At 44.5% G+C, this 25,770-nt stretch overlaps 1 protein-coding gene and 1 non-coding gene across 2 annotated transcripts in view; one reads left to right on the forward strand and one right to left on the reverse strand.

The window, feature by feature from the left end:
* Positions 1 to 25,770, reverse strand: part of LOC126158234 (uncharacterized) — a 679,797-nt gene that overhangs the window by 420,461 nt on the left and 233,566 nt on the right. The window lies entirely within an intron of this gene.
* Positions 22,638 to 22,710, forward strand: Trnaa-agc (transfer RNA alanine (anticodon AGC)). Its single transcript has one exon. It is a non-coding gene; the product is annotated as a tRNA-Ala (tRNA).

Consider the following 25,770-nt stretch of genomic DNA (forward strand, 5'->3'; position numbering starts at 1 on the left):
TACACGTTGTCGAAAGTTAGCAGCGGCAGGGGCGGAGTGTTTTGACGTCCTAAGAAGGTGATAGTGGTCGGACGGCGGACGAGGGCTTTCTGCTCTTTCTTTTTTGTGCGAAATGAAAGGAGGTTTAAATGTATCGAAAAATCAAGCGTAAACGACCAAACCAGTCAAGGACGATGATAGGATTTTTGCTGGTGTGCCACAGTCTTTTATGAGAGCCAAAATGTCAAAACAAAAACAAAGTTCAATCGATAGAGTGATTGAACCCTAGTTTAACTAGCAGAATAACGAAGTGCTATGGCAACGAAGGAAGCCGAGGGATCAGTCGTAAACGGACTTGGGTAAAAATCTTGAGGATGATAATTGCATCATTTTCTCTCTCTTTACAGCCATGGAAAGTTTTCTCACGCACTAAAGTCTTCAGTCGTTTAAACAAAAACAATTTTCGATCTTCCTACAGATCACAGTACGAAAGGTGTTAGTATATCTTTATGTAGTAATGACCATACCTGCAGCTGTATTTATGTGTCTATTTTTATTTGCAATAGATTTCGGTGTTACACTGCATCTTCATATACAAGTTGGGTGACCCTAACTCTATCCAGTATGGGGTTTGGACAACTGCTACCTCCACCTGGTTATAAATCTTCCGAACAGCAGCGACGGCTGGAGAGAATTTTGTATATCTCACGTGTGTAAATTTGGTCTTTTGTTTGTAAAATACGTTGCAACTTGTCCAGGAAAGAAAGAATTGTTCTTTGTTAAGTGTTGTTTCCCTTACGAGAAAATACGTTTAATTCATCTCATTGCGATCCCAAAAAAATCCCATCATTGATTTGTTGCCTGTCCGGCCAGAACTGTGGTGTCTTTTGACTCGCAAATGCCTTTTACTCTCACGATCGAAATAAAACAGGCTTCCTACCATATGCTGACTTTATGAAAGTTTTGTGGACAATGTCGGCGAATTGCATCATTTGGCGAGAGGTGTGCCACCTATCGTACTTTTGAAAAAGAAATCAAGCCATTCGATTAGCGCGAAAATTCATCAGTTTGCCAAATGTTTGTGTTGCCTGCTTCGTCTCGTGCTGACACATTTCCATTGGTTGTGATTGTTGACGGTCTATCTGAACGTGGATTGTCCAGACACTGCATCAATCAGGATGCAAAAACTGACGAATCCATGGAAGCACATCACTTAATTTCATTATTTTGTACTCACACAGACAACAGCTGACTTTGAACTGAAGTTATCCCCCGGTTTCGAAGAGGAATTCCATGAGTCCACGTTGATGTAGTAGGGTGACAGGTTGACCATCCACAGTGGCTTACCTGAAACAACAGGCGACAATAATTACATACAGAGTGGTCAGGAAAGGACCAATACTTCTAAATACTAAATCTAATTTCCGTAGCGCTTAAAAAATGCTGAACTGTAATGGAATGAGTTATTTTTTACCGGTATTTTTAATACGGCAACTAATCATACAACTAATACAAATAGTAACGAAGATACATACATATTTTAAAAAACAAAAAATTCTCTCTTGCAATGCAGTGTTCTTCCACTATTTTTTATCTACGTATTTCGTCGACATGTAGATCTGCTTGCAGGTATGCGACATACCGAGCAAATCGGCTACACGGTAAGTTATTTGAGGTATTAGCGCAGACGTCTAAAGGAAATCCAGGACCTATTTCCATATTATTGAGACGTTTTCGTTGAGACGCCACTACGGGAAAAGCAGCCCTGCATCAGTGGACGATTCGCTTTCACTGGAGTGGAGAGGAAGCGACTGCTGAATTACGTAGGACGTATCCCGCGAATATCTTCCTGTGATAGCTTAAACGCTGCAATCTTACTCTTATTTTCGGGCGTTTCACAAAAAGCTCGGAAACATAGATTTCATCACGTTCGCTTGCTCTTCTTCTAAGGCTTCTCTCTTCATCTTTCGTTTCCCTGCTGTGTATCTACAGCGAAAAAAGGGTTCCTCCGTTGAACTGTCGTTCCTCGTGCCACTGTACCGCCTGAAAACGGTAATCACTTCTAAATTATGAATATTTTCTTATTCCTGTGTCTTCTAGGCAGCCAGTTTGTATTTCAAGCATTTCACAATACACCCCTCTATTTTGCATGTTAGTTCGCTGACTAAGACTGATATCTATTAAGGTACGTCAGCACTATGCTCTTTCGTCGTGCGCAATCGCAAACGCACGGTAATAAAAGGGCGCGCACAAAAATTTGTGGAAAGGACGCATGTAAGCATGGGCGTTCTCGTGTCCACTCGTTGCCTCATTGTCCATGCAGTCTGCTATCAATATCCTTCTTTGCTTTGGAGTTTTTGTTGCGTTTGGCGCGATTAAAAGGCGAGAAAAAAAGAAAACGTAGAAGTGACTGTAGGTAAAGAAGTTTCTAAATAACAGAGGTACGACAAATTCAAAGTGATGACAACGTTTTGTTTGCAAATTTCAGGAGGTGGTCACAGAGTGTTTTTAGATTGTCTGGTGGGAAAATGCAGCGATAAGGGGGGCAAAAAAATTTCGTTATCTATAGAAACCGGCAACTTATAGACCAGTTTGAACTACGTATTTATTTATACAACTTTAATCATGTAGACTAACATTCTCGGACTTGATAAATTTGGGAATTTCATTGACGCCAGAATCCAATATAACGGAAGTTGCCTTTTTCAACTTTGTATTTATTGCATCATCAATGGGCTTCATTTCTAGTGATTTATTGAGGAGCTACACATACCCCATCACTTCTTTTGTTCAGACGTCGGGCTGATCGGTTGTTGTGCTTTTAAGTCGCCACAGTTTTCATACATACTTTTTATAAATTTCTGCTTATTTTTCTCTGTTTTCCTTTTTCGATACTTACGGTATCTTATACTGTACATTAACATGATCGGAGATTTTTTTACCTCATACTTGTCGCACAGGGTAACACATCTCAAATTTTTATTCTAATAATCTTCAGATGCGGCATCCAATACGGCTTTTTTTCTTTGCCTGTAATTATCTATAAACTTACGCGTGCTTCCTTTGAAGCCAACAGACAACACACTACACAAACACATAAGGGTCCCAGCTGCCTGTCGTCTGCTAAAAAGCGCAGAGATTCCCACCGAAGGCGGCTAGCTAGGCGCTTTACGCACTGCCTTCATTTCCAGGAAATCATACACTCCAAATGCGGATGCATAGGCACGCTGGTGGAAATTTATGGGCGCGAAATGGTTCAAATGGCTCTGAGCACTGTGGGACTTATCATCTGAGGTCATCAGTTCCCTAGAACTTAGAACTACTTAAACCTAACTAACCTAAGGACATCACACACATCCTTGCCCGAAGCAGGACTCGAACCTGCGACCGTAGCAGTCGCGTGGTTCTGGGCTGAAGCGCCTGGAACCGCTCGGCCACTTCGGCCTGCTTATGGGCGCGAAGTTGAACACAAAAAAGACATCGTATGGAACTTTAATACAAAGAATGCATTATACAGTTTTGACCTGTTAAGTAAGTAACGCTCTTTCGTAACCAGCCACAGGTTTTCGTGTGGAGTAGGAGAGGCTTATTTACATACCATTCTCGAGGCAATCGTTATGTCCTCATGTGTCAATCTGAGTGGTACATCACGTGCTGTGCTTCGTCTCTGCATTAAATCAGCTCCCACTGCTTCACAGACCAATGGGGGCCTATCTGCACCAGCTAAGCAATGTCGCCCCGCCGTTCTTATAATCAAAAACTTCTGAGCTTCCTGAAAACAGAGTACCATGATTCTCCACTGACCACTGTACTGGAGGTGCAACGGAAGTCTTGTGCACTGGATGACTGTTTTGTATAGCACGCTTTAAATATTGTGCTATCAGTTAATTTTTTAGGCTTATAAAAAGAAGGAACATCCTTAGCGCTCCCAGTTGGTAAATAAAATCGCCTTCTCCGTTGATTTATCCTGAGAGAAAACACATTTCTAGAGTAGATGCATCGCGTCTGAACTAACAGAGCCTGAAGTCGCACTGGGTGAGTTCAGTGGAGTTACCGGAAACTTTTAGCTATATAGTATTGTGTTACGATATCTTTCAGTGACGAACAAAACGAATCATGCATTTTTTCCCCTAGAAGCAGATTGGGTTCGCAGAAGTAAACCAAAGGAAATTTTATGTGGGTGAATGGACGTGAAACACGTTTCAGTATGAAACAAACAGTGTCTCACAGCATCGTCCTAGTTATCTATCGTGGATAAAGTTAGAACTTGTATTTTGGTACCTAAATGCTTCACAATTCAAACACGAAGCGTCCAGGAAGCCCCTCTTACTCTCGTGGTCTGCGCTGATCACGCACTGATCTCTAACTGGCCACAAAGGGGACGGAAGAGAAACAGTGAAAGCCAGTGACGGCACACAGCTTACACCAATTGGATAACTCCTAGACGGCCGGCGAATTTAAATCTGCTTATCCGACGAAATGATGACGCCAACAGTGTCACGAGCCCCACATCACATGAGTTGCTGTGGAGACGTTTGGGATTTAAAAAGCAAGGCGTCGCGATCACAAATTGTCGCCGCTAGCTTTCCTTCCTGTTGTCAACGACCGTGCCGAGGTGGATACACCGGTTCCCGTCACATCACGGAAGTTAAGCGCCGCCTGGTGTGGCCAGTAATTGGATGGGTGACGGTCCAGGTACGCCGCTCGCTGCTGATATTTTCTTCTTTGCCTTTACGGTAAAGAGGAAAGGGGGGTGGTGGCGTGGAGTGCCTGATCAGTTGTCTTTGCGCCAAATGTCCTGGATTCAATTCCAAATCACTCCGCAGTGTCTCATGAAGTGAGGATATGAGAGACTGTTGGCGGTGACCCACCCGTCGGATGGGGACATGAAGTTCAACGGCCCTTTTGTGCTCTTCGAGGGGAGTAGGCTTTGTGCCGGTACTGGGTTTCACTCACTCCCTTCTCTCATCATCATCATCCAACACATACATGGCATCACACTACACTACACTACACTACACACATACCCATCGCAATCACCTACACTTAATAGATACGATTACGTACACAGTTCTTATACATGGCGAAGGAAAGGCGCCTACGTGCGCAAAGGTTAGAAAATTTTTTTTTGCTCGCGTGTCAAGTCGTTTCTGGAAACCCAGAATCTACTCTGTAGGAATCAACATGGATTCCGGAAACCGCGATCGTGTGAGACCCAACTCGCTTTATTTGTTCATGAGACCCAGAAAATATTAGATACAGGCTCCCAGGTAGATGCTATTTTCCTTGACTTCCGGAAGGCGTTGGTACAGTTCCGCACTGTCGCCTGATAAACAAAGTAAGAGTCTACGGAATATCAGACTAGCTGTGTGGCTGGATTGAAGAGTTTTTAGCAAACAGAACACAGTATGTTGTTCTCAATGGAGAGACGTCTACAGACGTTAAAGTAACCTCTGGCGTGCCACAGGGGAGTGTTATGGGACCATTGCTTTTCACAATATATATAAATGACCTAGTAGATAGTGTCGAAAGTTCCATGCGGCTTTTCGCGGATGATGCTGTAGTATACAGAGAAGTTGCACTATTAGAAAATTGTAGGGAAATGCAGGAAGATCTGCAGCGGATAGGCACTTGGTGCTGGGATTGGCAACTTACCCGTAACATAGACAACTATAATGTATCGCGAATACATAGAGAGAAGGATCCTTTATTGTATGATTATATGATAGCGGAACAAACACTGGTAACAGTTACTTCTGTAAAATATCTGGGAGTATGCGTGCGGAACTATTTGAAGTGCAATGATCATATAAAATTAATTGTTGGTTAGGCGGGTACCAGGTTGAGATTCATTGGGAGAGTCCTTAGAAAATGTAGTCCATTAACAAAGGAGGTGGCTTACAAAACACTCGTTCGACCTATACTTGAGTATTGCTCATCAGTGTGGGATCCGTACCAGATCGGGTTGACGGAGGAGATAGAGAAGATCCAAAGAAGAGCGGCGCGTTTCGTCACAGGGTTATTTGTAAGCGTGATAGCGTTACGGAGATGTTTAGCAAACTCAAGTGGCAGACTCTGCAAGAGAGGCGCTCTGCATCGCGGTGTAGCTTTGTGTCCAGGTTTCGAGAGGGTGCGTTTCTGGATGAGGTATCGAATATATTGCTTCCCCCTACTTATACCTCCCGAGGAGATCACGAATGTAAAATTAGAGAGATTCGAGCGCGCACGGAGGCTTTCCGGCAGTCCTTCTTCTCGCGAACCATACGCGACTGGAACAGTAACGGGAGGTAATGACAGTGGCTCGTAAAGTGCCCTCCGCCACACACCGTTGGGTGGCTTGCGGAGTATAAATGTAGATGTAGATGTAGAAAACCTGCCATTCGGGGTCTTCCAGCCATTCAAGCTATACGACTTTCCTCATCCCCCCCCCCCCATCGTCCCCGCCCCCTTTCTGACCAAACGCTCGCAAAGCAAAAGTGGTTCCAGATCTAGTACTCCAAGCATTTACCTCCGTACCTAGCATCCCCACATCAACGTGCGTTAAAGAGGAGAGCAACATGATATACCGGTACGAGTGACAGTATAAACATTTAGGAGGATAATACAGGCCGTTCTAAACGTTTCAAGACGCAGTGCTGTCCGCAATCGGCCATAAAGACGTATAACACAGCGCCGTGGAGAGGGAGGGGACGAGTGTAGGGCGGCGATACGCAGGCAGCTCTCGTGATCCAATTATGAGCCGTACCACTCTCAGGCTAGCGCCGTCTGGCGGCGAGCACGCAATACAACACACCGCCGCGTACTCTGTCGGGAGCAGAGAGGCATAGAAGGCACATTACAGGTCCTTGTTGCCACCGTTAGACCGACTTAGTTACACTACACACCACCAAATTTTAAGTTCAACCGCTGGCTACTTACTAGCGCACACTCCATTATCTTAGGCATCCGTTTAATGTGCTTCGTTCAACACACACACACACACACACACACACACACACACACACAGTGGAAGCTGGCAAGATCGAAACTACACTGCTGGCCATCCAAAATGCAACACCAAGAAGGACCGGAGGTAGCACAGCAAAACTGATTTAGGGGATAACACGTTCTATGAATATTACATGACTGAAAATAAAGCACGCGTCCGGCCATCCTGATTTAGGTTTTTCGTAATTTCCCTAAATCGCTCCAGGCAAATGCCGGGATGGTTCCTTTGAAAGGGCACGGCCGACTTCCTTCCCCGTCCTTCCCTAATCCGATTAGACCGATGACCTCGCTGCCTGGTCTTCTTCCCTAAAAACCACCCAACAACAACAACAACAACAACAACAACAAAATAAAGCGCCTTGTGAAGGAAGGAAGAAGATGAAATCAGTATTTAGTTTTGCCGCCAATGCTCGCTGGCTATAACCGCTGCCGCACGCCTCGTCATTGAATCAAAGAGGCTCTGGATGTGTTGCTGGGGTACAGCACTCCATGCTGTTTCCACATACTGCCACACTTTATCTGCTGTGGCAGCAGGTGGTGTATCCCGCGCCAGTAGCTCGACAATTATCGACAGAACGTTTTCGATAGACGACAGATCGAGAGAACAGGGTGGCCAAGGCAGCAATGCAATCCGATGGACAACGAACAAATCCTGAACATTGCTACCACGTGTGGTCCCGTATCATCCTGTTGCAAACTGACCGTCGGCATGCTCCGAAGGTCCGGGAGGACAACAGGCTCCAACACTTGCAGAGATGGAACGCTGGCTGGTTAGTGTATCGGCAACGCGTACTAGGAGATGCGGGAGTGGAATCAAATGCCACCCCAAACCGTAATTCCGAGCGCAGGTCCAGTATGGCGATGGATAAGGCAACAGTTCAACTGCCTCTCGCTACTGTGTCTTCAGTCTCTAATACGACCACTGTGGTGGAGCAGGCATAATCGGGATTCGTCGCTAAAAACAATGTCGTACCACTCGCACCATTGCCGGCACTAACGCCTATGGCGTCGACTCACTGGTAAACGCAGCAATGGACGCCTTGTGGACAATCCAAGGGAATGCGCACACTGCTTGCTGCGCAACATACCAAATTTGTTGTGATAAGGTTCGTGATGCGATCTATCACTGTCATGCGCACAAAATGCCTCTTATCGCGTGTAGTGGTGCAACGAGGTGGGCGCAATCGGTCCCATCTCCCTATCCAGCGATTACAGATCAGCATCACAGTTGTTTGGTTCCGTCTAACACTAGCACCGGTTTCTCTGAAGGATAATCCAATCCCTACACGCAACTATTATTCCTCGGTCGAACTCCAAAACGTGCTCGAAAGACGCACGCTATCTTCTACGAGGCATACTAAATCTGCTTACGCAAAACAACAGCACGAAAGAACAAGTCCAGCACGTTCACATGGCAGTCTGCTCCCCCCCCCCCCCCCCCCCCCAATATAGCGCTTGCAGCTGATGCTACTGGCTCCCGTAATGTGCGCCTGCGCTGAAATGCTAATCATGTGCATCTCTCGTCGCCGCAAACGCATACTGCAAATTTCATCTGATTTGGATGCTTCATTCAGGATGCTGCATTTTGGGTGGCCAGTAATGTATGTAACAGTACAAGGAAGAGCGTTCCATTACGTTATGTATCGGCAAAAAAGCAGTTTGCGAGATAATTCTGAATGTATGGTTACGAGCAGCCACTCATTTCAGAATTAAGTATTGTCCTGATTAGTACAAACGTATCTGAATGTCAACTTTTCGTCTAAGTCCCCATCCAGCTGCGGTAAAAATGTCACCCATGCTCTACAAGAAATATTATGTTGGTGCATAAGTTCGTAGCGTTTGTGTTTTGCTTGTTAGTAGTCCGGCTACTATGGGTTTATTTATCGATTGTCATTTTTTATTTGTAGTTCGCTGTTGCTATCGGAGTTCATACATATTGTCATTTTGTCATTTGGAAATAGTGAGTGCAGATGTGGGCGCTAGAAAATGAAGACTCAAGACGAGAAATGGGAACACTTCTGACATATTCTTCTGCTTATGAGTTCAATAGAGGGGTTACACGAGCGAAGGCAGCCAGAAACACTTTGCACCATGTATGGAGATCATGTCACTTGACGGAGCATGGCAAGAAAATGGTTTTCTCATTTTAAGATATCATTTTGACATTAGTGACTCTCCACGTTCAGGAACACCTTCATGGATTGATGAAGATGGTAATCCACAATGATCCGCGTCAGTGTACTTGAGAATTGGCAGATGTGGTGAACTGTAATTATTCCACCATCGTGCGACATTTGCATGCAGTGGCGAATTTTCAAAAATCTGTATGGGTACCTAGTGCTCAAAGCCGAAATCACACAAATCTGCTGGTGGCCGCATGTGCATCTCTACTTGCTCGTCGTCACTTGGCTCATGAACAAAACCCACCATTGCTATGCTGCAGTCTGCCAGATTGACGAAAAACACTATACACGAGTTGGATTGGAAAATCATTCCGCAGCCACCTTATTCAGCTGATCTTGCGCCCTCGAGAGTTTCACCTTTACCGCTCTCTATCTAACAACGTTCAAGGAACTTCCTTTCAGGATGAAAATGTGCTCCAAACATGGTTCGACGAGTTCTTCGCCTCAAAACCATGTTTCTACAGTCGCGGAATCGAAAAGTTACCCCAGCGTTGGTAGACTGTTGTAAATAATCAAGGAGAATATATTATTGATGACGTTTGTGTATCTTTTGTGTTTATTAAACTTATGAAAAAACGCTACGAAGTCATGCACCCTGTACCTTGAGGGTATTGTGCAGCAGCGCAGTTTCGTTTTCGCCTACCGACAGTGTCCAGTTATCCGTCGGTGATCTCCAGCCATGGATGCCCTGTTAGAAATGGAATAATGTTTCTCTACCAGAAAAGCTCCGCCAGAACGAGAAACATTAAATGGATCCACATGACGCATTAAATTTTTTCTAGTTCGTCCGTCGAGCAGCCTGGTGTAAATTACACCACGGGAAGAATTCAAAGTTCCATGGGCCTCCACACGAACAGGGTAACCCTGGAGAAGCGAGGCAACAAGCAGTTGTTGTGCTTGAGAATCAGAAGTAGTCTCCAAAAGCAAAGAGCCATTCGGTAAACGGGAGCAGGATTTCACAGCACCGGCAGTTGCATCAACACCTTTCTGAATTATAAACGGATTTAGCGTGGCGAAGGACTGACCATCTTCAGTACGTGAGACCACGAGGAACCGTGGTGCAGAGGGAAGGGTCTTTGAATCATTAGCCTCATTACGTTTAAGTTTAATAGACGGTGATTGGTAAGATGATTGGCCGATTGCGAGAAAACCCCATGACTGCCAGCGTCTCCGATGGTGCGCTCCTTCCAACTGGGGACTCCCTTCACAAGGGGGCGCACCCGTCTTAGGTGATTATTCACACATCCCGAATACCTGACAGAGGGACCAATCGGCAATTTGGGAAGGTTGCAGCTCAGGCAATCAGCCCTTCCTGGGCCTGGCCTGTACCAGGAGGTACGTGCGAACCCTACCTGTCTAACCGGGGTTGGGAATTACGCGTTATCCAGTCACCTGTTACGCGTCAGACGCGTGGGCCGGCCTTCAGGAGCGCACAGGGAGGAAGAAGAAAAAGAACCACCTCAAACGCCGAAGCGGAGGAAGGAGAGGAGAAGGGAAACAAAGAAAGGAAAAGGGAGCGAAAAACAAAGGTGAGACCGTTCTTACGTCAGCGACAGACAATGCAGAACATTCCCAATAACATCCCAGACATGTTCCCCAAGAGGATAGACATGCAGCACGGAAGGAAAAAAATGCTGCAAAGGCTGGGGCCACATGGACATGAGACTGTGTTTTATGCACCATCTGTAAATACTCTGACTTCTACACATTTAAGTGCTGTATTATGTATTAAAGCTACTTTGTGAATATTGTTAATTCTTTACTTACAGAGTTTTATGGTAAGTAAAATTCTATATATTTTTAAAACTAGATACATAACATATGGACGATTGATCGTGCATGATCTTGTAGCCTGAAATGGAACAACGTCACTTATCATGGTACGTGCGATATTTGCAAATGAACTGAATTTCTTTAATGTTTCAACAATTTTACCTCTCTTAAAAAAGAAAATTCATGATAATTACAATAACTTGTGTTTCAAAAAGTCTTTTAACTTGTAAGTTGCTTTTGACATTACTTCTACTTCAGTTGATTTCCCTTTTCTGAATACTGTGTGCAGCAGAGTAATAGTGTAACTGACAGACTGTTGAACACAGTATTGTCGAGATTAACTCGAATGTAACGCTTTTAAATTTCAACAGAATATTTGTTCCTATGTACATGGTCATATTGTATCCTGGAACTGTTTTTCCAATTAAGAAGAACCTTACTTTTTCGGAGTAACTTTTGCAATTTCAGAAAAAGACTGCGGCATACAAAAAGTGAATGCTATCATTTAAAAACGGAATAAGAAAATATATTAAATTTCTATTACAGGATCTGCTGAAGGCCAAAGTCTGGAAAGTGTTCCAAGGCACAACACTCCCTCCTCCTACTCCAGCGATGATGTAAACTCGCACTCCTCAAAGCAGATGTTTCAAGTGTTGTCCTCGTGCACCTGGATGCAATACTGCACTTTTTCTCTGCAGTTACTTACGAATTCTTTTAAATGCCCCAGGATCATCCCCTAGGGCTTGACAAAACTGTATATTGCGCTCTTACAGTTCTTCAGTCGTATGAAAGGGATATATTTGAAACGACCCCGATACGAAAAATCAATAGAATTGAGTTCAAGTGATCTTGGAAGCCCTGCTCAAGCTATATCCTTTGGAACCATATTGGTGCGTTACATGTCGTCTTGCAGCAGCAAAATGTGCTGGTGCCTTATTATGAGTCTACCGCGTTCCTCAAATATGAAGCACAACTGAAATTTCAGGCCAATTAGATGGGAACGTAATCAAAAAGTTTATGTTTCAAATACGTTTGTACTGACTACGACAATACTTCGTACTGAAGTCCGTGGTGGCACGTGATTACTCATTCGCAGTTATCTCGCATAACGGCTCATTTGCCGACCCATGTTTACAGGAACTATTTTGCTTCTGTTATCACCGTGTCAGTTTGCGCTATTAATTATGATCGTATGTAGAGCATCACGACAGCTCACCCTGAACACCACAATGTACAGCAGCGTAACAGCTCACTTCTGCAGCTCTACTAGTCTGTCCAAGTGCGCCTCAGCAGTATAGCTCCACAGATATATTCCAAGATTCATAAATAGTAACATCGTCCCACAGTCTACTGTTTTTATTACATACTATTGTGGACAACTGTCGAGGCAAGTATAATGGATTGCTTACTTTTCTCACACACAACATTTACATATTTTTCCATCGAAGATCTTCATGTAACAAGAGGGTTCCATGGACGGGCAATCTACGATCTGAAACTCCCTACAGATTAAAATTGTGTGCCAGACCCAGACTCGAATTCGGGCCCCTTATCTTTCGCAGATAAGTGCTCTACCAACTGAGCTACCCAAGGACAGCTCAGAGATTTACTTCCGCCGGTATCTGATTCTTCTATCTTCCAAATTCAGATAAATTCTCCTGAAAACGTGCGAGACTATGGGCCTGGAAGGAAGGAATTTTTGACTCGGCAGCCGTGTGGGCTGATATGAAAATTCCTCTCTTCCAAGAGTGCTATCTATTCTCAGTAAAATCGCCTTTTATTTAGATTCTATATTTGGTAACAAATGGAAATATTCATTAGCAAATATTGATAACAACTTTTTAATAAATGCATTTTTCGTTTTTAATTAGTAACGATCCTGGCGGACCCATCGGCACCGACCGACCGTCGTGTCATCCTCTGCCAGTGGCATCATTCAGTGTGGCGTGAAGGAGCGTGGGTCGCTACTACTCGGTCAAGAACCTTCTCAGATGGAATCATGAGGCCAAGTGCTCACCGTCCCATCCCTACCACTTAGAAAAAATCCCTGGCAGTAGCGGGAATCGAATCTGTGCCCTTCGCATGGCAGTCAGCCGTGCTGACCACTCAGCTAAGGAGGTGGACATTCTTAATTAGTACAGGTATTAATATGCGAGAATTCACAAAAGAAATCCGAAACACCAAACAGAAAATGAAAAACTTGTTTATTTTCAGAGACAAATGGCTCTGAGCACTATGGGACTTAACTTCTGTGGTCTTCAGTCCCCTAGAACTTAGAACTACTTAAACCTAACTAACCTAAGGACAACAAACACAACCATGCCCCAAGCAGGATTCGAACCTGCGACCGTAGCGGTCACGCGGTTCCAGACTGAAGCGCCTAGAACCGCTCGGCCACACCGGCCGGCCATATATATATATATATATGACATCTCGCATGCCTGCCTGTCTCATTATAAAATTCTAAATATAACAAGTTGTCATTTTTATTGAAATTATGATTCAAAATTTGTTGCTGCGAGCAAAGCAATTTACATGTATGCACTGAGATGACGAAAGCCACGAGATACCTCATAATATCGTGTCGGGTCTCCTTTTGCCCGGCGTAGTGCAGCAACTGGACGTAGCATGGACGCGACAACTCACTGGAATCCTCTGCAGAAATATTGAGCCATGCTGCCTCTATAGCCGTCCATAATTGTGAAAGTGTTTCTGGTGCAGGATTTTGTGCAGGAGCTGACCTATCGATTAAGTCCCATAAATGTTCGATGGGATTCATGTCGGGCGATCCGGGTATCAAACTATTCGCTCGAATTGTCCAGAATGTTCATCAAACAAATCGCGAACAATCGTGGCACACTGTCATCCATAAAAATTCCGTAATTGTTTGGGAACATGATATCCATGAATGGCTGCAAATGGTTTCCAAGTAGCAGAACATAACCATTTCCAACAGTGGTCGGTTTAGTTGCACCGGAGGACCCAGACCATTTCATGTAAACACAGCCCGCACCATTATGGATAACGTAGTCCCAGAGCTTCGTAGGGTCTACGCCACACTCGAACCCTACCAACATATCTTACCAGCTGAAATCGGGACTCACCAGGAGTGGTGCTGCAAGCGATGTTGTAATGTTAGCAAAGATACTCGCGTCGGTTGCCTGCTGCCATAACCGATTAATGCCAAATTACTTCGCACGGTCCCAACGAATACGTTTCTCGTACGTCCCACATTGATTTCTGTGCTTGTCCGTTTGCATTGGCAACTCTACACTAACCCCTGTTTCGGTCGTTAAGTGAAGGCCGTCGCTCACTGCGTTGTCGGTGGTGAGAGATAGTGTCCGAAATGTGGTATACTCTCAACACAGTCTTGACGCTGTAGATCTCGGAATATTGAATTCCCTAACGGCTGCCGAAATGGCATGTCCCTTGCGTGTAACTCTGACTACCATTCCGCTTTCAAAGTCTGTTAATTCCCGTCCTGCGGCCGTAATCACGTCGGAAACCTTTTCACATGTACCACCGGAGTACAAATGACAGCTCCGCCAAAGCACTGCCCTTTCATAACTCATGTATGGCGATACTACCGCCGTCTGTACACGTGCATATCGCTATCCCATGATTTTATCACCTCAGTGTGTATTGCTAGCCTCATAAAAACCTACTACAGCCATCTGGAGATGAGTTTCCAAGGCTTCGTTGGAGGTATTTTTTTTTTACTGTTTAAACTGTTTTATTCTATTTAACGTGAAAATGAGGCACTTTCATCAGTGATTACCTTACGAAAATAAAAATTAATTTCCGAATGGACAAATCTTTTATTCAATATACACAATTCGAATGGAGATCACGCATACAACAGTAACAAGTTTATGGAGGCTTTGCACCTGGCTTTATATGCATCGACGAGAAAGACCTGCCGGTGATGGGTGCCCTTTGATGTGATCTCTCTCTCTGCAGCAGTCGATACCACGCATTCCACAGAGCGTATGACTGCTACTTCAAGTCTTGCCTGAACCACTGTCTGTGTGTTAGACCGACGTCGCAGTCAGTGTCATTCTAAACAGATGCTTCGTCGGCGTACAACTGCTATAGAAACACCTTGTCGGCATTGTAAATAGGATTTGTCTGGGAACTACTTTCTCGAAATATTCTGCACGCATAGTATGAGTCCCTTTTCGGCCCAATTAAGACTTATTGCTCGCCTTACGAACAGCTTCCCCAATCATACCTACTGCCTTCAAATTTTCTCTCTCTTTTTTTGGTAGCTATTGTGGTGTAAGCCCAATGACACGCAACAACAACTCACAAACTTGAGACTTGATTCTACTGAACATACGAGGGTAATCCCAAAAGTAAGGTTTCCTATTTGTTTATAAGTGCAGAACTCTGTTCGTGTGGCAGTTGGTCACACTGCTATGAAGAGTGCTTCACGCGCTTTGTGTATTCATGTGCACACCGCGCTGAGGCGCTCAGTCTGGGCTTGGCAGCCGTTGAGAATTAAGCTCCCGTTGGATGTTACCGCTAAGTGCGAATTGCGCACAGTTACTCGGTTTTTGAACGCAAAGGGCACTGCACCGATTGAAATCCATCGCCAATTGACGGAAGTGTATGGTGAGTCGTGCATGGAAGTCAAAAATGTTCGTAAGTAGTGTAGAGAGTTTGCAGCTGATCGGACCGAAATTCACGACGAACAAAGGAGCGGGAGACCATCAGTTTCTGAGGAGATAGTGTTGAACGTTGAGCAAAGCATGCGTGAAGATCCGCAGATCACCCTGGATGATCTCTGAACGTTGGTTCCTGAGGTCTCCCAAAGCACCACTCACAGAATTTTAACGGAAACATTGAACTACCGGAAGGGGTGTGCAAGATGCGTGCCACACATGCTGACGGGGGACCACATGCGGCAACGAGTTGACCCTTCCCGCGCATTTCTTCACTGCCTTGCAGCCGAACAGGACAACTTTCTGGACTCAACTGTCACGGGTGACGAAACCCGGGCATACCACTATACACCTGAGACCAAGCAACAATCATGCCAGTGGCAGCCTCCTCCTTCGCCAAAGCCGCGGAGCTGGCGGCGAGCTTGTATGACATGGGCATACAAAAACTGACACAGCGTCTACAAAAATGCATCGACAAAAATGATGATTACGTTGAAAAATTGCTAAATATTCAAGCTGTAAACTGATGTACACCATTGTAGAAATGAACAGGTCATGTACTTATAAAAAAAAAACAGGAGACCTTACTTTTGGGATTACCCTCGTATTACTAAACATAAAGTCAACACAAATCACCGCAAGCTGTAAGATGAGAACGACAGAATTTGGCTGTCACGTCTGTTTCAAGTTTGGGGTGGATGGACGCCGTCTGGCGAAGCTCATACACACTTGCAACAAAATGGTGACAGAAGTTTCTACATCAGTATCCATGACTGGAACTTTTGGTCTCTTCTGTCTCCTTCGAAACTAGTCAAGTCATCTTTTCATCGGTCTTCCGAAAGATCTTCTACCTTTTAGTTTATTTTGTTTTATGGCTTTTCTTGCATATGGCTTACGGTCTACATGTTCTTACCATCTTAATTGATATTAAAACTAGACATAATTGTCTTAATGGGATTGCCACGGTAGTTCTTAAAATAAAAATATGGCATTTCAGTCTTTGATCGCTATTTTTTATTTTGAATGGCTGGTTTCAGGCTAGCTGCCCATCTTCAGATCTGTTACTTTGTCTAACAAGTCATTGAAAATAAAAAATAGCGATCAAAGACTGAAATGCCATATTTTTAATTGATATTGTTTTATTATGACAATTAAGTTTTCCCTATTCAATTCCGCCTGGATGCCATCATTTCTCTTTTCATCCAACAAAGAATATCCAGCCACGTATCCAAGGAAATTCATATCACGTGCTTCTATTCTCTTTTCACCTCTCTTCTTAAGAGTCTAGTTTTCGCATTTATAGAGCAGTGCTCAGTACTGGTATAGCCATATCCTTATATATCTTTAGTAGAGTATCTCTGCTGACTCGGAGACTGCCGCCTTACGGTCGGCGGTGAGGTTTGTGCATCCTGCTAGGACCAGGAGAGCTGTGCTAGCGGCAGGTTAAGCTCGTGTCACAGGCCACCCAAGCCGGACAGGTCTCTTAGGCAGGAGTCAGGCGAGGAGCAATGTACGACGTAAGGGGCAGAGGGAGGAGGAGGGGGGAGGGGGGGGCGGCGGCGGCTCCTAGGCTTAGGGAAGCCAACTCCGATGAAAAACAGGGAAGGACATCCTACAAAACCTGGGAGAGATGGATTCACAGCTGTAGTGAAATCAACCATCTAAGGGGACACAATACCAAAAGAAAAATAGGTGTTCTGGGATACTATAAGGTGGCGGCCCCAGCACCTAGCAACCCTGGCTGTAGGCCGGTATCCTGTAACGCGGGAATCATGATATTACTCAGAATCTAAAGACAGAAGTTTATTTAATATGAATTGTGGTTTTATTTCATAACGGCACAGTTTTCTAACGTGAGGCACAGGAAAATCGTCGGCGTCAGGAGACTGCCACAACGTCTGCAGCCTATACGGAGCCTATACCTTAGTGGGAAGACACAGCTCGCGGCTGGCCAGACACCTGCAGAGGTAAACATGGCTGAGCGGTCGCAGCTGCAGGAGGATGCAGCGCAGGAGCAGCCTGCGGGCGTTGCAAGAACCGCCTTCTAGGAAAGCGTTACGTAAAGAGCGTTGCGCAGTTTTTGTCACGGTAGCTGTACCAGTAGCGGCGAATGTTAATTACAGGCGACCAGAATTGAAGAGTAGCCTTGAACTCTGAGGCTTCGCACAGCTTCGATGAGCTCTCTTGAAGGCTTCACTCTCACGGAAAGGGGCTTCACCAAAATTAAAGCCTTACAACGCCCTCAGAGTGTCACGCACCAGCCGTCTAGGATGTAAGTGAAGCTACATTACAGCTTACCTCAGATACAGCTTTGCTGAGCATCATGTATTACGACTCAATTGGTTCTACGGTTCCACCGCGTATAATCTAAGTAAAGGAAGGCGCCTTTTTTCTGTCTCGCTAAACACTCAGATATCGATGGAATGATTCACTCGCAGAAGGCCGCGTATTTATGATGCCAGCATCATCTCTAGTAAGTCTTCATCATAATCAAGTAGAGACGGATCCTACTTCACGCACATTCCGCTTTGTGAGAATCGAGCTTGTTTCTACAAGTGGTAGTTATAACAACATGTATGTTAAAAGTCCTCCTTCGGGATGATATCAACTCACGCATCAGACTGACTTCAAAGTCGGGTATGTGGCCAAAGGGTTGATCCTTCAGCTGTATTTCTGAACTGTCGACACCTGTGGTGATTTTTACAGAAAAGAATTGTCCGCTTTAGGCATTTCAGTCACGTCGTGGATGGCGTCCATGCGTCGTTGCTTCTGATCGGGAGTCAAGGTGTGCGGGCGAACTTTGCATACACTTTTCTCTTCTTCAAAACATTCTGGAGAATATCTTGAACACTTGTTTTAATGATGTCACTAAATTGCGATTTGTGACACAACAACGCTAATATATTAAGATCGCATTACTTAACACTGCCTCCTCGCAACTGACTGGTCGAATGCAAGTCTGTTGCTTACAGTTGTCAGTTGAAGCTGCACCGTAGTTACTGCGCTGAAGCCGATTATACGCCAGGAATAAAATCAGTCTCGGAACCTTTTGGACGGACGATGTAGATACACTGTAATAAGGAATGTGCGTACTGTAACGAAATGCAGCGTGAACCCAAAAATCTACCGACAAAATTTCGAAAGTGTTCGGGGACATTTTCAGAGGATTTTGGCGTGAAAAGCTTGTGTTCTCTGTTGGTTCGTTACAGAGTAGATTCTACAGTAATCATCATTTATTCGGTTTTTTACACAAATTACATTTGTTACCGTAAAAATGCCTTCAAAACAGTGAAGAAGTCTGTAATATGCAATCACCACACGTACAACACAAAACCCAAAATAATGAAACAACCTTCATTTTCAAAAGAACTGTGATGTGTTGCTCTTCCACGGCACTCAGTGAATGAAAGCCGAAACGAGGTGGATACGAGCCAACTCCATCAGTAAACTGTATCCCTATTGCCATGGATCCCTACCAACGTACCTATCACTGCTGAAAAACTGTGACAGAACAGAGCAATATTAAGTGCAAAGTCGCGGGCTAATAGTAAAATGTGTATTATTGTCGTCAATAACAAGTACGGTGGGAAAATGGAAGAATTTTATTTCCAAACAAGACGCACTGCTCATAACGTCAGCATCTGAAGTGATGTGCACATATTTTCAATGAGATACAGGTACAAAGATAAATGGCAAGAAATTAAAAGACATGCAACCACTCTGTAACGAGCCAACGCATTCAACCCACAAATCAATCAGTCAAATTATTACTGATTTATCAGGTGATATGAAATACGCTCATTCTGTGATCCAGTTGTTCTGCGTAGAATCGAATTGTAAACGTGGTGGGTATTCACAAGTTCTCGCTCGCCATTTCTGCTTTTGATTGTTAGTGTTTTCCCTGAACTATTTACGGCGAATGCTTGGATGGCACTGAAGATGGCCACATCAAGATTTATTCTCACATCTACGTCTACCTGTCCTACTGCTTGAACTTTGCTGTCTACACCGTTGATGGGGTTTTGAACTTCAACCACCCTTCCTTTCGCAATTGACACTCCACTAGGCTTTCAAATGCCACGATGCTTCTCAGTTTCTCTCACTTTCTTTCTCAAAATTTGGCCTGTGATTACGTGGGATCCCTCCCCTAAGTCCTCCCTTTCTCTTTCGCATACAGAAAGATGGTGACCTTTGTTTTACGGGACGCACAGTCCCTCGGGCCGAGCAATCCTCAGCTGACACCTATGATGCGGAGGAAGAACAGTGGCTGTTTTCCGCACTAGAGGTAACTATGCCAGCACGATACCGAAGTAGGCTCAATGAGTAATGCAACACGAACATCTTGGTTTCTGATGCCCTTTTCTAGTTAGGACGTTGCTGTAGACCTCTGTGAGCTGGATCTGTGGGGAAAGACTAGTTCCGTACGCACCTAAGCCTCACTTCAGGGAGAAGTAGCTGATGATTGGTAGTCGTGATGAAAAGGGGGCACTAAGAGATTTGGGAAAGGAGGTAGAATCAACTCGTGAATGCTCCAAGCTGAAGATTTGGGAAGTAGCTCACCCTCAGCATACATCCCCAACATCAACATAGAACTACAGGGTACGCTGAAGTTTATTCTATTAGCCGCTTTCCCTCCTGTGAAGCAGGGGTTGCCTGACAATTTAATTCCTTCTACATCAGACAAGTATAAAGACGACTGCATTCACTCGAGGTGGATTTTCTTGTTAAATGATAAAATCGTTGGTGAGCCTAGTGTGACCAATGCATAGTCTGCATAGCGTGACGAATTCTGTTGAGATGCTGATGGAAAGCTTCCCCATGCAGTAGTACGAGCCTTGCATTGTGCGTGTTCCTACTGTGTTGCTACTTCAGTGAGCAAAGCGTTGTGCTTGCCAGGTATCAGTAAGCCGTTGCAGAAGGAGATTTGTGTAACGTTTATTTTTGTGTCTTGTGTGACGAAACTAGTCGGAGGAGGGGCATCGGAGAGACTCTGTAAACATTTACATCGTACGTGAATTTCAGAATGAGTTATTTGTGGGAGACAGATTTTTCTTGTGTCTTTGTCTCGCAGCGGCGCAGGGTCGGCGTGATTATGAACGGTTTTGGCATAGTTAATTTAAGGAGTGGTTGGATGCCTTTTCTGTCTCTCCTCCCCCCTCCCCCCCTCACCCCAGGCCGGAATATGTCATGCGTGTACCCCAACTGTCTGTGCGTAGTTTTATTAACGTGAAAGTTGGTGAGGGTTTTCCTAAGCGTTTCATGTGAAAGTTGGTGAAACTTTTTCTACATGTTTCCGAATCGTGTAACTGAGGTGAGACTTGGGTACCAGCCCAGTACTCACCCAGTGGGATGTGAGAAACCGCCTAAAACCCACATCCAAGCTGGCCGGCACACCGACCCTCGTCGTTGATTCGCCGGACGGTTTCGTTCTGGGGCTGGCGCACCTTCCCGACTAGGAAGTGGCGCTTAAGACGGACGTCTATCCGAGCGGCTATTAAACTTTAAGTTCTAAGAGTTAAATAACGACAAAACTGAAAAAAGAACGCCGTTTTTACAAGCTTATACAGAACAGAACGCAGTGCAATACTCAAATTTTTAATAACGCATTTCCAAGCGAAATATTTTAGCCATCAACAAGAAGAAAAAGCATTTCAGTGACTTCCAGAGTTTTCGACGTATGACATGATTTCTTTAAAGCTGTTTCCCGAAAGGGGAAATCTCGTTAATTTCCATATCGGAAAATTAAAATTAAGAGCAGATATTCTACCTGCTTAAAGACATAATAGATTTTTAAAATAACTGTCGTAGAAAAGTTAGACTTCAAAAAGGGTCAACGCTGAGGCGGTTCCCTGCAGACAGTACTTTTCGCGACAATGTCGCAACAATTATGCCCCGTGCATGTCGTTCAGCTTTCGTAATCTAATGTACGTAATGTTCAGTCTTAGTGAGAGTACTAAGTGTTATGCAAATGAATGTTTCCGCGGCGCGTCAGTGCAGTAAAATCTTCCCGGCTCTTTTTGCCGTGTACATTCGCAGTGTAACCACGACATTTCGAATGGTATTAAATTTTCTTGAATGTGCCGTTAGCACTGCCAACGTTGCTGCCGCAGCGCTGGCTTCGACGGTGATTATAGACTCGAGCTACTTTTGGGGTGATCAATTTACCGTTCAGTACCAATTTGGCCGTCGCGCCATTAGCGTGACCGGTAACGACACTGCCGACGACCGAAACGTGTTGGAGGCGCATTACGCCTCTTGGAAGCACACCACATTCGCAACGACTCACCATACGTTTTATATACAGGGTGTTCGAGAAGCCCCCGTACCCCTCTCGATGTCGTACAATTGTGGAAACATTTTATTGCTACTTCTGCTTTGAAGCTGACTACAAGTAGTGTTGCAGTATTGTATCGTTGACAATGTTCCTGAGTGTGTTTACAGAGTGCTTTGCCTAGGCGCTGAACTGTAAAGCAACACTGCTTAATTGGGGGAAAGGCACTTTTGTTTAAAGCAATGTCAAAGACAGGCCCAGAAGCGGACGTAAGAAAAGCGAGAGCATACTTGTGGCACCATCGCTCCATCGGTTCGGCAGCCTCCAATGAAATCCATTCGCCAAACAGCAGTTGAACTTCAAAAGCACCGTGGTCAACAACGCATGACCACGATAATGATCGAAGTAGACGAAATGAATTAAAATTTGTGCTGCGGCCGGGACTCGAACACGGGTCTTCTTGCTTGTAGGCAGAAATGCTAACAATGGCACTACCACAGCACAATGGTCAACATCGTCCTTGTACCATTGGTGACCTTATAATTAAATCATTATCGCACATAATAAAAAGAAACTTAAATGTCTCACGGAAACATTTAATTATAAGATCTATAAGATCACCAATGGTACAAGGACGACCCATTACGTCCAATGCTGGGGTGCTTGCCAATATCGGAGAGCCCTGGCAGTAGTGGCAATATATAAGGGAAAAATGAATTGAAGTTTGTGTCGGGGAGGGCACTCAGCTTAGGTAGCTCGTGCAGCAATGTTGATCATTGGGCTGTGGTAGTGTAATGGTTAGCATTTCTGCCTAGCAAGCAAGGAGACCCGTGTTCGAGTCCCGGCCGCAGCACAAATTTTAATTCGTGTCGTCTGCTTCGATCATTATCGTAGATTGTAAAAAGAGATTTAAATGTCTCAGGGAAACGTTTAATTATAACGCATGACTACATCAAAAAACTTGAAAGGGAGAGAATTTAGTCCGGTGAATGAATTATCTGACAACGACATGAAGCAACGGATTGCAGCCTGCCGTACTTTGTTAGCACGTTCCCCAACTGGCGTGTCTCGTTCAAGAGTGACCGAGCGAGGTGGCGCAGTGCTTAGCACAAAGGACTCACTTTCGGGAGGACGACGGTTCAAACCGGCGTCCGGCCATCCTCATTTAGGTTTTCCGTGATTTCCCTAAATCGCTTCAGGCAAATGCCGGGATGGTTCCTTTGAAAGGGCACGACCGACTTCCTTTCCCATACTCCCCTACAACGATGACCTTCCCCCTTCCCCCAAATCAACCTATCATCCAACATCCAACCGTTTAAGAGTGTTATTTTCTAATAAATGTGCGATATATCGCAGTTCACATAGGCCGACAGTATTTTCTGGTGTTATGGGAATTCCCGTTATGTGCAAGAGTTGGAAAGAAACAGGCCTCATGTTACGATATGGGGCGGGATCTCGTGACGATACCTGGTAGGGCGTTATTTTAATGGTGCGCGAATTGAAATTCTTATCTGTTCATTATGCAAACGTGGTTGACAAGTCGCTCGAAGACAAGGGGCTCGTGGATCACGTGCGGTCAAAGTAGGGCGGAGCTGCAGCACACATTACAATTCGGGTGCCGAGGCCACTGAACTTGGCGTGGTTCAGCATCTCCAGCCCCATATGGCTAAATATCGGCTAAAGTATCGAAGAAGCCTTTCGAAATGTAACTCCTGAGATGCTCCACAATGCTTCAAGGACGATTTGGAGACGCACAATTCTCACTGTAATGTGCTGTGGTGCATATACAGATCGTCTGGATGTACAGTTTTTATAAGCAAGTAGGCAAATGTGCAGTATACAATATACTTTTTTGACTTATGAGGGTGGCGACTTTTGCAGCTCCGCAACAGTAAACTCTATGTTTATCGCACCAAGGTCTCAAATGTCAATGCCCGGAGTGTAGCTGGCATGGACGAAGCTCTTCGAAGAGGGCAGAGTACAGTCTCCAGCGTCCCTAATTAATTTCCCTCTCACTTCAACCAGGTTCTGAAACCAATCAGACCATGCAGAGGTTTGTGTTATCAATTTACGTCGACAACTTGACGGTAGTTATACATTGCGCGGTGGAGAGATAAATAAGATACGAAGACCTCCCCGGAAAGTGAGGAAAAAATTGTTCGAAGGCCGACGCAGCTGACCAGTGGCAGTAGCAGGAAGCAAGGCCGCATTCCTCTTGGATTTTTTCACCTTTTTTAAAAAAGGGACGTAAAATCAGACACGCAGCGGACAGTAGCTGCCTGCTATCAGTTGGAAAATTTCTGCACGATCTCGTGGAACACGAAAGCGCTATGAGTTTGTAGGGATATTGACTTGTCAACGCAAGGAATTCATGGAAATACAAACGGCCAGAGATATATCTCGCTGTTTATCTGATTTCACAGCATAACTTGCTTAACGACAACAATTTTCCTTCCTATTCCACGCCATTCCAACGAATTACATTCGTAGAGGGTAGGAAATTTTCAAGATATTAGAGTTGTACAAAGTTACACCACTGACAGTGACAGACCAAGTTCGCTGTCTACGGACGGTACGACAATAACTGGTGCGATCAGTAACTACTTCACCGTCAGCCGCATAACACCAACATCTCGCGCGAAATAAACCACATAACTGAACATCAGCTGTACAGGATATGGGCGTTCACCATACAACTATTTGAAATGAGAGTGCCTACGTTTATTTTCACCCATCTTATAGTTTCTGAACAGCAACAGGCTAAAATTATGTAACTGATGAATTTCTTTCGCTCATAGTCTTATGTAGTTTAAATATAAAGCAAAAAAACTCCATTACCAACGGTCGCGGATATCGACAGACAACCCCCCCCCCCTCCCCAAAGAGTGAAACCAGAACTTAAAATAAATGACAATAACAGATTTAGAAAAAAGGTTTCGTTTGATTGCATGGAAAAATTTCAATAATATTTCTTACTTACCGAAGTAATTTTCCGCCATGTTTCAGCTTGTAATTATCGCGGGAATAATCAGCATAATAGTATCTTTGTTTTTTTTTTTTGCTTGCCCTCAGATTTCGAAAAAAAGTGCTTCACGATTTTGAAGTGGTAAGAGAACGAGACAAGGGACTGTATTCGATAAAGCAAATGTATATTTATAATATTTTCAATTCCAGATACAAACTGAAAGCGATACTTGTAGTCCTGTGGGTTACGGTCAATGCCATAGAGAGGTATGCAAAGCCTTACTCGTAGGGCACATCGTAAAGAATATTCAGTGAAGAGTCATGAAACAATTTCTTAAATTGTGTACGGTTAAAACAGACAAAAATTTTTCTTCCTGACACAGGCTCAAGTGTAATGCTAAAGACGGGAAGTAAATGCAAAGATCAAAATATTATGAGGAAATACTGTATTCATTAAACGCGTAATTATCGTGGGTGCAGTTTGTATTGAAAGGCAATCATCACCACACTTCGCCAGTGTCGATCGAATCTCCTCGCTCATGAGCTCTTCAGTCCAGCTGTGAGTTATGCTGACGACGTCGCGGAAACGAGAGAGCTGGATGCATGGGCTCACCGAATCTACTTTTCCATGTTCGAAGTGTTGTGCAAGATGCCGAAAAGTGACCCAGGACTGACTCTCCTTTTTCCCCTAATGTCTCAATCTTAGCACACCGATCTACCACCACCAGGCCATCCACTTATCTTGTGATTCGCGGCTCTTCACAGAGATATGTATGCCCCTTCGTTCTTCGCCATTCTTTGGCCATACTGGAGGTGTCTGCGCTACCTAACCACTTTTTCACCTGACTGTGGACTGCTGTGGCAATCTTCCCCTTTAAATGCAGAAAACGTACTACCGAAGGACACTCAAATTTATCAACCAGCTCCTTATTCTCGTAATGAATTTCGT

The sequence above is a fragment of the Schistocerca cancellata genome, chromosome 2 (genome assembly GCF_023864275.1).
Source record: "Schistocerca cancellata isolate TAMUIC-IGC-003103 chromosome 2, iqSchCanc2.1, whole genome shotgun sequence".
Classification (NCBI taxonomy): Eukaryota; Metazoa; Arthropoda; class Insecta; order Orthoptera; family Acrididae; genus Schistocerca; species Schistocerca cancellata.